The sequence below is a fragment of the Lampetra fluviatilis genome, chromosome 5 (genome assembly GCF_964198595.1).
Source record: "Lampetra fluviatilis chromosome 5, kcLamFluv1.1, whole genome shotgun sequence".
In the NCBI taxonomy this organism is placed as follows: Eukaryota; Metazoa; Chordata; class Hyperoartia; order Petromyzontiformes; family Petromyzontidae; genus Lampetra; species Lampetra fluviatilis.
The window spans coordinates 16,047,794-16,056,736 of record NC_136279.1 but is presented as its reverse complement, the minus strand read 5'-3'; the positions used below and the strand labels follow the sequence as shown (position 1 = coordinate 16,056,736).

Genomic DNA, 8,943 nt, shown 5'->3' with positions numbered 1-8,943 from the left:
GCGGCTAAAATGCAGAGATAGCACGGTTGGGAGCACAGGTGGTGCATCTGCCAGTCTTTTCAGCCAGTCAACCCATGGCACCTGGGTCTGTTCCGTGACCTGCCAGTGGGCCTTCGACACTTCACGTGGCTCAAGTGCACCTAGCATGGCACAAACGCCAAGGTCATGTCACCGCCACTTAGTGGTGAACGGCGGTTGTTGTTGTAAGTGCATGTTAGTGACTGAATGTGGGTGTTTGTATGTTCGATCGCTGCTCACAGCCAACATCAGTGGTGAATATCTGAACCAGTCCTGGGCCTCTCCTAGGTCGACTCAGCTTGAAACGAGTAGCTGCTGCAGTGTGTAAACATTAGCACTGGAGAAACAAAGGTGGTTCTGGCCACACCACCACCTCGTGCTGGCCTTCATAGGTGCTCGCTAGCAATCTTGTGTAGGTCACATGAGACCTTTGTCTTGTTCGTGACTTGGTATGTCGTGTGTTGGCTAATTTGTATTCGTGAGTATTATAATATATGTTAGAAAATGTGTGTTAGTATTATTATGAGTGTATTTTTGCAACTTAGTGACTGTTAGTACGAGTGAATATTAGTGACTGTGTAAGTTAGCGAGTATGTGACTGTGTGTAAGAGAGAGGCAATTCATCGTGGAATGTGAGTGCACGTGTTGGAAAGAGCACGCGTTTGTTAGTTATCGGCTGCGGTATGCTTGTGTGAGCCTTTTTATTGTGCTTGCTTGTGTGTGGGGAAACAAAGGCGTTCGGGCGTGCCTCTGGCTACACCACATCCTCACAGCGTGTGCGTGTTGTACCCTACACACTCTCAAGGCCATCCCACAAACAGGCAAATCAGTCCGTGAATAATAATGGGAACCATTTCCTGGGCTGGGTGACGATGGCATCACCACGACAATTAAAGTTCAAAACGGGAGCTTAATTGGGATTGAAGTGGCTTTCCTGCGCTAATCCTGGGTGTGAGGTCACAACACTGGCCGATAAAGCTTTTGTAACGCACGACGGCATACACGTGCACAGGTCTGTTCTCCTGTCACGGCGTGTTTTCATAACGAAAATTGGATGTAATGCGATTAATGTATTCGGGAACACGTTTTCTATAACGTGGATGCGAATTGGATATAACGCGATTGAGTGAACAGAACTACGTCGTGCGACAAGGAATATGCGGTTGTGCGGCTGCCTCGGCGTAGCATCACACAAGGCGGGATGCTGCTGGATACTTCCAGATGCTACCCACGCAGCTCGGTCTATGTTCAGCCTTCGTACGCTTCTCACGTGTTATCGTGGACTGTGCTTTACCCCCTATATTATAACGCGCTTTTTCCATAACGCGGTGTTCTTCAGGAACGCAACTGCCGCGTTATAGGAGAACAAACTGGACTGTATACACGAACATCCCTATTGTCAATCCACTGCTGGATGAGGGCCGATACACACGCCGTGGGGTTATTTGACCATACTTCGCCGCGCTGGTCAGTGCAGGCGGTGCAAACTCCACCGGGGCCCCAAGGCCAGGGCCCATACCAACAACGTTACAGAATGAGAATACTGTTTGTATTCATACTGGAAGAATCTGATGAGCTATAAAGCTCTTTTTCACAGATGTGAACAACAAACAATAACAAAAACACGATAGGAGTGCAAAGTATAGAAAAAGCAAGCAAATAGATTGTTTTTATACGATGAAATGTAACTTTGTATTTTACCAGGTAAAGCCCACTGAGATATTCGCTTCTTTTTCAAAAGCCACCTGGCCACAAATCATATCTCAACGAAGTGGATCATTGATGTGCAGCGTTGTGGGATGCTGTTGCATAAATTACGCTATATAAAATGAAATTGTTATTATTATTATGTAGGAGGATATAAGTGGGAGCATAGAAGCAACTATTAACTACGGATTTTACTTTGGCCACGTAGTCGCACAGCAGACTACATAGCACCTGGTAAACATGGTGGTTGTAAATCCAAACACTATCTAGGCTCAAAGCTGCCGAGCTTCCAAGATCTGACGAGATCGGGCCCATTCGAGGTCCCAGGGCAATACAGGGAAGCATTCACAGCGAATCACTTGGTGATGATGCTGCTGCTTTGGCAGTTGTGCACAAGCGCAATAAACAATACACACTCGTTAATAACATTGTGGCCTTTTAAATATCATTTATCGTAGGTGACGTTTTGGGCAATGGCCCTTCACAGCACGTGATTTTGTTGTTGTTATCCATAACAGTGTTGACATGGATCTCTGCTGCGAGACGGGAGAGGTGGCACTGCCCGGGTTGGTTCATGATGGCCGTGTCACTGTCAGAAACAGCTAGCAACCACTGAGAACCTGAGTTCCAATCCTGGTTTCAGCCGCCCGCGATGAAACCGGATTTTCCAGTGTTGCGATTTGATGGTCTCATCACAGTCACTCGCGACTGCACACAAAATAAATCCGCATTTGTATATTTTTTTTATTATTACGACTGTGAACTTTGTTTTTAACCCGTGGTTACGCCACGGTAAGGGGAACAGAGTCGAGGTTATAATGAATGGATATACAAGCATGAGGAACGCGAAAGGGAAGAGAGAGGATGTGAAATATTTTTTATTACATTTTTGTAAGTAAGGAGAAAGAGGATGGAAGGGCACGGAGATGTGGGTGAAAAGGGTCAGGCGAGATGACAGAGAGGAAGATGCCGGCCTCGACGCTGCTGCACAGATGAGCAGCGTCTGTTTTCACAGAGGGCAGGGGGAGAGCAGTGCTGTTTAGAGTGCGAGTGGCCACACAGCAGTGGGTTACGGGAAAGCTTGAGCAGATTGTTTTTGATAAAAGATTACTCGACCCCCCTCCCATACTCAATGGCTGAATTCATCAGGCCCAATCTCAGCACTGGAGCATCGGAGTTACAAGCTCAGAGACAAGGAAGAGGAATGCACCACGTGCATGTGGGGTCAATTCCGAAACCTTAGAGCAGTCTTAAATACCTGAGTCGAGAACGGCAATAATCTGGCCAACCCCCCTTCCCCTAACAAAATCCTTTCCTCGCCTCCTCCGATGAGTCCGGTATGCCTAATACAGTCGATGTCCCTGTGAATACCGTCCAGAACTTCAGGATGTTGCAATGTAATGACTGTATGATGCGAGGGAGGATGTGGAATAAAACATATTTTATCTACATAAAAAAAAGATTACTCGAGGTCTGACATTTCAAAATGTTCGGTTTGACTGGCATGCGACGAACACTCTCTGCAAGGCATGCAAGAATGTGTGCTCCGAGTGAGCTTCAGGGACCAATGGAGCAAACAGCTTGATGAGCTCTCGACATGTGTGACACACTGTGGTGTACTGCTCGCCACGAGAACTGCGAACGCGAATGGGTTCGTCTCGCGAAAGCGTGACGTCAATGGATTGGAATCTAATTGGAGAACAAAATCAGACCCCGAGTTGTAACACGAGCATTGCGTGAGATTTATTAGCAGCGGTGTGAGGCCAGACTGAGGCAATACAGTACTATACTGTGCAGGCTAGTTTCTGAATAATATAATATGAAGGTAGACCTAACGACGACATGAGATTGGTGCAAGAAAGATGTTGGCACGAGACAGAGGAAAGTGGAAACAAATGACGAAATGTGCAGTGGACACCTACGAGCTGTCTACCCATGGATCGTGATGATGATGATGACATCAAGTAAATAACTATATCGTTCGTCACGCTCGTGACATGCGATAGGCAGGTGGCCGACGCGTCAGACTTAGAGCTCGGTGATGCCGGAACGAGTCAGTGTCTCCCTCCTCGAAGGAGCGGTGCTCATGTATGTTGAACTTCTTTCTCACCGAACGTTGCCAACCATGCTAATCAGAGGTGCGGGGGTGGGGGAAGAAGAATAAAATAAACACAAAAAGCAGTTCTAAAAGAAATTAGTTTTCAGTCTAGATTTTAAAGTGGATAGCTCCAGTGGCTTCCTAATATCGGAAGAGCGTTCCAGACGGCCGCAGAAAACGCATCTGAAAGCACGCGATGCAGTGGCCGTCTTTGTTCGATGGTTATCCAAAAGCCACGACGAGAATGACCGGAGTTCGCGTGATCGTTTATCCTCCTTGACAATATCATCAAGGTATTGTGGTTCATTTGTGGTAATTACTTTGTGTCGTCCTCCATTGGCCCACGGCGGAAATTCCACATTGTCATGATAGGGGCAATGCCATCCAGAGAACGTCCGTTGTTGACTTTCCACAATTTGGTACTCGTTTTGTCTACCCCATTGCGGATGATACTGCAATACATATTGTCTTATTACGTGTTTGCGTTTGTGATTGTGTGAACATGGGTGAATGTATGTCTGTGTATGCTGACATGCATGTCCGAGTGCCTATATATACTGAATTTGCGCGTGTGCTCTGCGCGTTCAATTCCTCGCCACGACTAAGATCAATTGTGAGTAGTGTCATATCTAAACCTACCAAGGGGGGTCCTTACACTCGGTGTGCGGTGCCGACAAGAAAAAAGAAAAGCTTTGGCGAGATGCAAGGCCGTAGCCATGGAGTCAACATTGGGGGGGACCAAATCTTCCGGCGGGTCTGGGGTCCCCCCTCAGAAAAAAAAAATCTGAATTTGAAAACGAATTTCCTGCCTAAAATATTTGAAAAATTCACTAACACATAGGATGGACTTTATTTATTATTTTTTTACAATAATGTCTAGCAGTGTATTGTATTACATTGCTCTGTTTTTTTTTACCTTTTCTTGTGTCATTGTATGTAATGGCAGAGATTAGGGATTAATAAAGTACAACCATAACCACAATCATATAAACAGAAATCTATAGCAATATATCGGGGGGGGGGGTCATTTTTAGCATATTTGAATATTATATTATAATTACGGCCTCGGCAAGATGACAGGGTGGGCTGAGCGTTATTTTCTCACAACCGGCATTTGCCTCGCTGCAGCACTTGCTGCAGCAGTGATCGCGCAGGGCTAGACGGCCACGACGCTTGGTCGGGGGTCTTTGTCGTCAAGTGAGCGAGCCCCATCCTGATCCAACCAGCCTCGACTCGCCAACTCCGGGCCGGAGCGGTGGAAGAAGCTTGCCCCGCGAATGCAGTGGATTCGCCATCCCTGCGTTCGACTAAGAGCTTCTGGCAAATGATTGCTGTGATTAACACTGTGGGGTTTCGTTGGCTTTAGAGTGTGCGCATTAAAACAAAAAGTGATTGACGCTCAAACTTGGTGTTGACTGGTTTAAGACAATAGCATGACAATGGGGCGCGTGCGTTTGAAAGTGGAGTGCGCGTGCGTGCTGTGTGTGATCTCGGCAAGAGCACTTAACGCAAACGGCACGTGTTGGCTACACGCGGGGATCTTTGTCTTTGTGTGTGTTGTGGGGAGCGGTAAGTGTAGTGGTTAGCGCTACGCCGCGCTAGGAACCCCAGCGAACCCAAGTTCGAGACCCGCTCACGGCCAACATCAGTGACGATTATCTGAACCGGTCCTGGGCCTCCCCTAGGTCGACTCAGCCTCAAATAGTACCTGGTGCAATGTGTAAACATCGCCACTAGGGAGACAAAGGCGGCCGGGCGTGGTGTTGGCTACCCACCCCCTCGTGTGCCGTGCCTGCCTTTATAGGGGCTAGCTAACAGCACTTGTCCTAAAAGTAGACTCGGTCTAATACGGGGGATATTTGTCCTTGTATGTGTAATAGGGCTGACCGATTAATCGATTTCAAATCGAAATCGCAATTTGAAACAATGCGATTAGCAAATTGCAAAGGCTGCGATTTTATGCGCGTCTTAATTTATTTAACTTAACAATTGTTCTATGTTTGATTGTTCTATTGCAATTAACATATTTGAATATATACATGTTGGAAGCAATTAATATATTTTAAGTTATCATCCTTGCATTAGAATATATAGAGGAGTTCATATTTTTCATGGTATCGTGTGGTAATGCTCCATCACATGTTTGAAATCTATTACACAGTGAATATTGAACTGAAGCTTGAATAAAAAAAAATTAATCGCAAATCAAATCGCAATATCTGTCAGAAAAAAAGCAATTAGCTATTTCCCCAAAATAGTTCAGCCCTAATGTGTAATAGGTGTTCGCAAACAGTCTTAAAAGCTATGGGGGGGGGGTATGTTTTTTTGTTTGTTCGAGTGTTAAACCCAGCGACCTGAGTTCGATTCCCGGAACACGGCTACCATCAGTGGCGAGTTGATAACCCCAACTCAGCTCAACATCAGGAGCAGTCGCTATGCAAGGGCCAAGCACGGGGAGACAAAGGCGGCCTGGCGTGAAGCTAATTGACCAACATCAGCCCCGTTGTGCGCGCCGTGCTGCCTTAAGAGGTGCTCGCTAACTGTGGTTGCCCGAACTTGCTGTGCAATGATTTTTTTCTTTTGTTAACGCTTCGCGGTGGCCCTTGCTTCTTGTGTCGGTACGAAATGAAGTTGTCAACGACAGAACATGCTGAGAATAGATTAGACTCACAAAGACAAAGATCCCCCGTGTAGCCTTAAACTTGTTGGGGCAAGGCCAGCACCACGCCCGACCGCCTTCGTCTCCCCCCGGTGACGATGTTTATACACCGCACCAGTAACTCGTTTGAGGCTGAGCCGACCTAGGGGAGGGCCCTGGGACCGGTTCAAGATATTCGCCGCTGGTGTTGGTGGCCGTGAGATAAGAAATCGAACTCGGGGTAACCGCTTACACCACCGCGCCACACAAAGACAAAGATCCCCCGTATAGCCTTAGCAGACTGGAGGGGCAAGTGCTGTTAGCGAGCCCCTATAAAGGTCGGCACGGCACACGAGGGGGTGGGTAGCCAACACCACGCCCGGCCGCCTTTGTCTCCCTAGTGGCGATGTTTACACATAGCACCAGGTACTAATTTGAGGCTGAGTCGACCTAGGGGAGGCCTAGGACCGGTTCAGATAATCGTCACTGATGTTGGCCGTGAGCGGGAATCGAACCCGGGTCTCCAGGTTCGTAGCGCAGCGTAGCGCTAACCACTACACCACCGCTCCCCACCGCCCCCACAACTAACACGCTCTCAAACTCCATACAAACTCCAAACTAAAAACTCCCCCACATAACCTTCACAGCCTGTTGTTGGCGGTAAGTAGTCAGCGAGCACCTATTTAGACAGCCGGTACGGTACACGAGAAGGTGGTGGATCAGGCCGCACCAACCACCCAGCCCGGCCACCTTTGTCTCCCCACGTGCACGTACAGTCTAACACGACACCACATCCCGGCATTTTCAAACTCCCCACGAAGACGGAGAAGCTCGCAATTATGGAACTTTGGTGGGGGTTCTTTTTTTCGAAACCGATACAAATCTGTAGTTACATTACAGAACTCTGTACCCCCGTGTAGGCTTCCACCACGGGTCAAAAGACAACAAATCGTTCAACGTCCCCCCCCCTCTGCCTCTCGCATGACTCAGAAGCACGCGAAATCCGCGGTCACCGCATGGAAGCTGTGATGATGACGATGATGATCGCGGGAGCGGCTCACCTGTCCGTTGTCTTTGTCTCTCCTTCGGGTACGAGGAAACATCCGCACGTGTGGTGTGGCTCCTTGCCCTGTGTGTGTGTGTGTGGTTGAGACTGGATGGAGCGAGGCTGGTGAGATCAGGTATACTCGGGAGACACGTGGCTCTTACTCCGGGGTAGGCTGGGGGATGGTGCGATTAGTGATGCGACGTAATATTGGGTAAACGCACAGACATTTCGATAAACACGAGACAAAAGTGGCTTAGCGCCACGCCCGACCCGCACCTCGGTACAGATTTAAGGCCGAGTCGATCTAGGGGAGGACCGGTGCAGATAATCGTTACCGGTTGTTGGCCGTGAGCGGGGATTTAAACTCGGGTAGCTGAGTACGTGGGCACGTAGCGCAACGCGCCACCCACTCACCCACTACATATGCATACACCGACACACGTACAACTATACTCCTACACACATACAGATAGATATACACATGGAGACGCATACAGCCACAGTACACGCACAAACGATTACAAATTCCCACACACGAGAGAGAGAGCAATGCTCGCAATACGCCAAACAACCCTGCTAAAAATCTGCTGGCTCACAAACACATTGGATTTGGTAGACAAAGACAAACACACACACACACGCGCATGATCCCACAGACCGCCAGACAGACACTCTCATATAGCGTATACTCTCACACACACAAAGATCCCCGGTATAACCTTAACAGACTGTCGGAGCAAGTGCTGTTTAGCGAACACCTATGAAGGTCGGCACGGCACACGAGGGGTGGGTGGCCAGCACCCACGCTCGACCGCCTTTGTCTCCCTAGTGGCAATGTTTACACACCGCACTCGGTACTCATTTGAGGCTGAGTCGACCTAGGGGAGGCCCAGGACCGGTTCAGATAATCATCACTGGTGTTGGGAATCGAACTCGGGTGGTCGGTTCCGTGGCGCAGCGCGCGAACAACTACACTACGGCTCCCCAACAATACTTACACATACAGTACACTGTCACATACAATCTAACACACATGCATACCGACACATAGACTCGCGCACACGCACCTCTGGAGAGACAAAGCGAAAACAAGACCGGCGAGTGATCCAGCCAAGCCAGACTGCGGCTGTTATTTCAATGCAACCACTCAACCATCCACTCAAACCCACCCATTCACCAACTAATTCACCCACCCACTCACCCACCTATTCACAGAAACATCCACACCCCCCTACCTTTAATACACACACACACACATCCCTATTCATCCACGAATTCAAGCACAATTGACAACAACTCAACAAGTTCGCCTTAAAAGGGAAGTTATATAATCGACGTTTCGGGAAATTGCCCTTTTGTGTTGAGTTTTTATTTTATTTTCGCGTATTCACCACTGCCAACGCAGGGTACCCGATAATGAAGTCACCCACCAAC

The 8,943-nt window shown here is 48.3% G+C and overlaps 1 protein-coding gene across 1 annotated transcript in view; it reads right to left on the bottom strand.

The window, feature by feature from the left end:
* Nucleotides 1–8,310, bottom strand: part of LOC144932268 (bestrophin-2-like) — a 21,421-nt gene extending 13,111 nt beyond the window's left edge. The window contains exon 1 of the mRNA XM_078856212.1: nucleotides 7,523–8,310. The gene's annotated coding sequence lies outside the window, so the exon portion shown is untranslated. The remainder of the gene's footprint in view (nucleotides 1–7,522) is intronic.
* Between the last annotated feature and the right edge of the window lie 633 nt (nucleotides 8,311–8,943).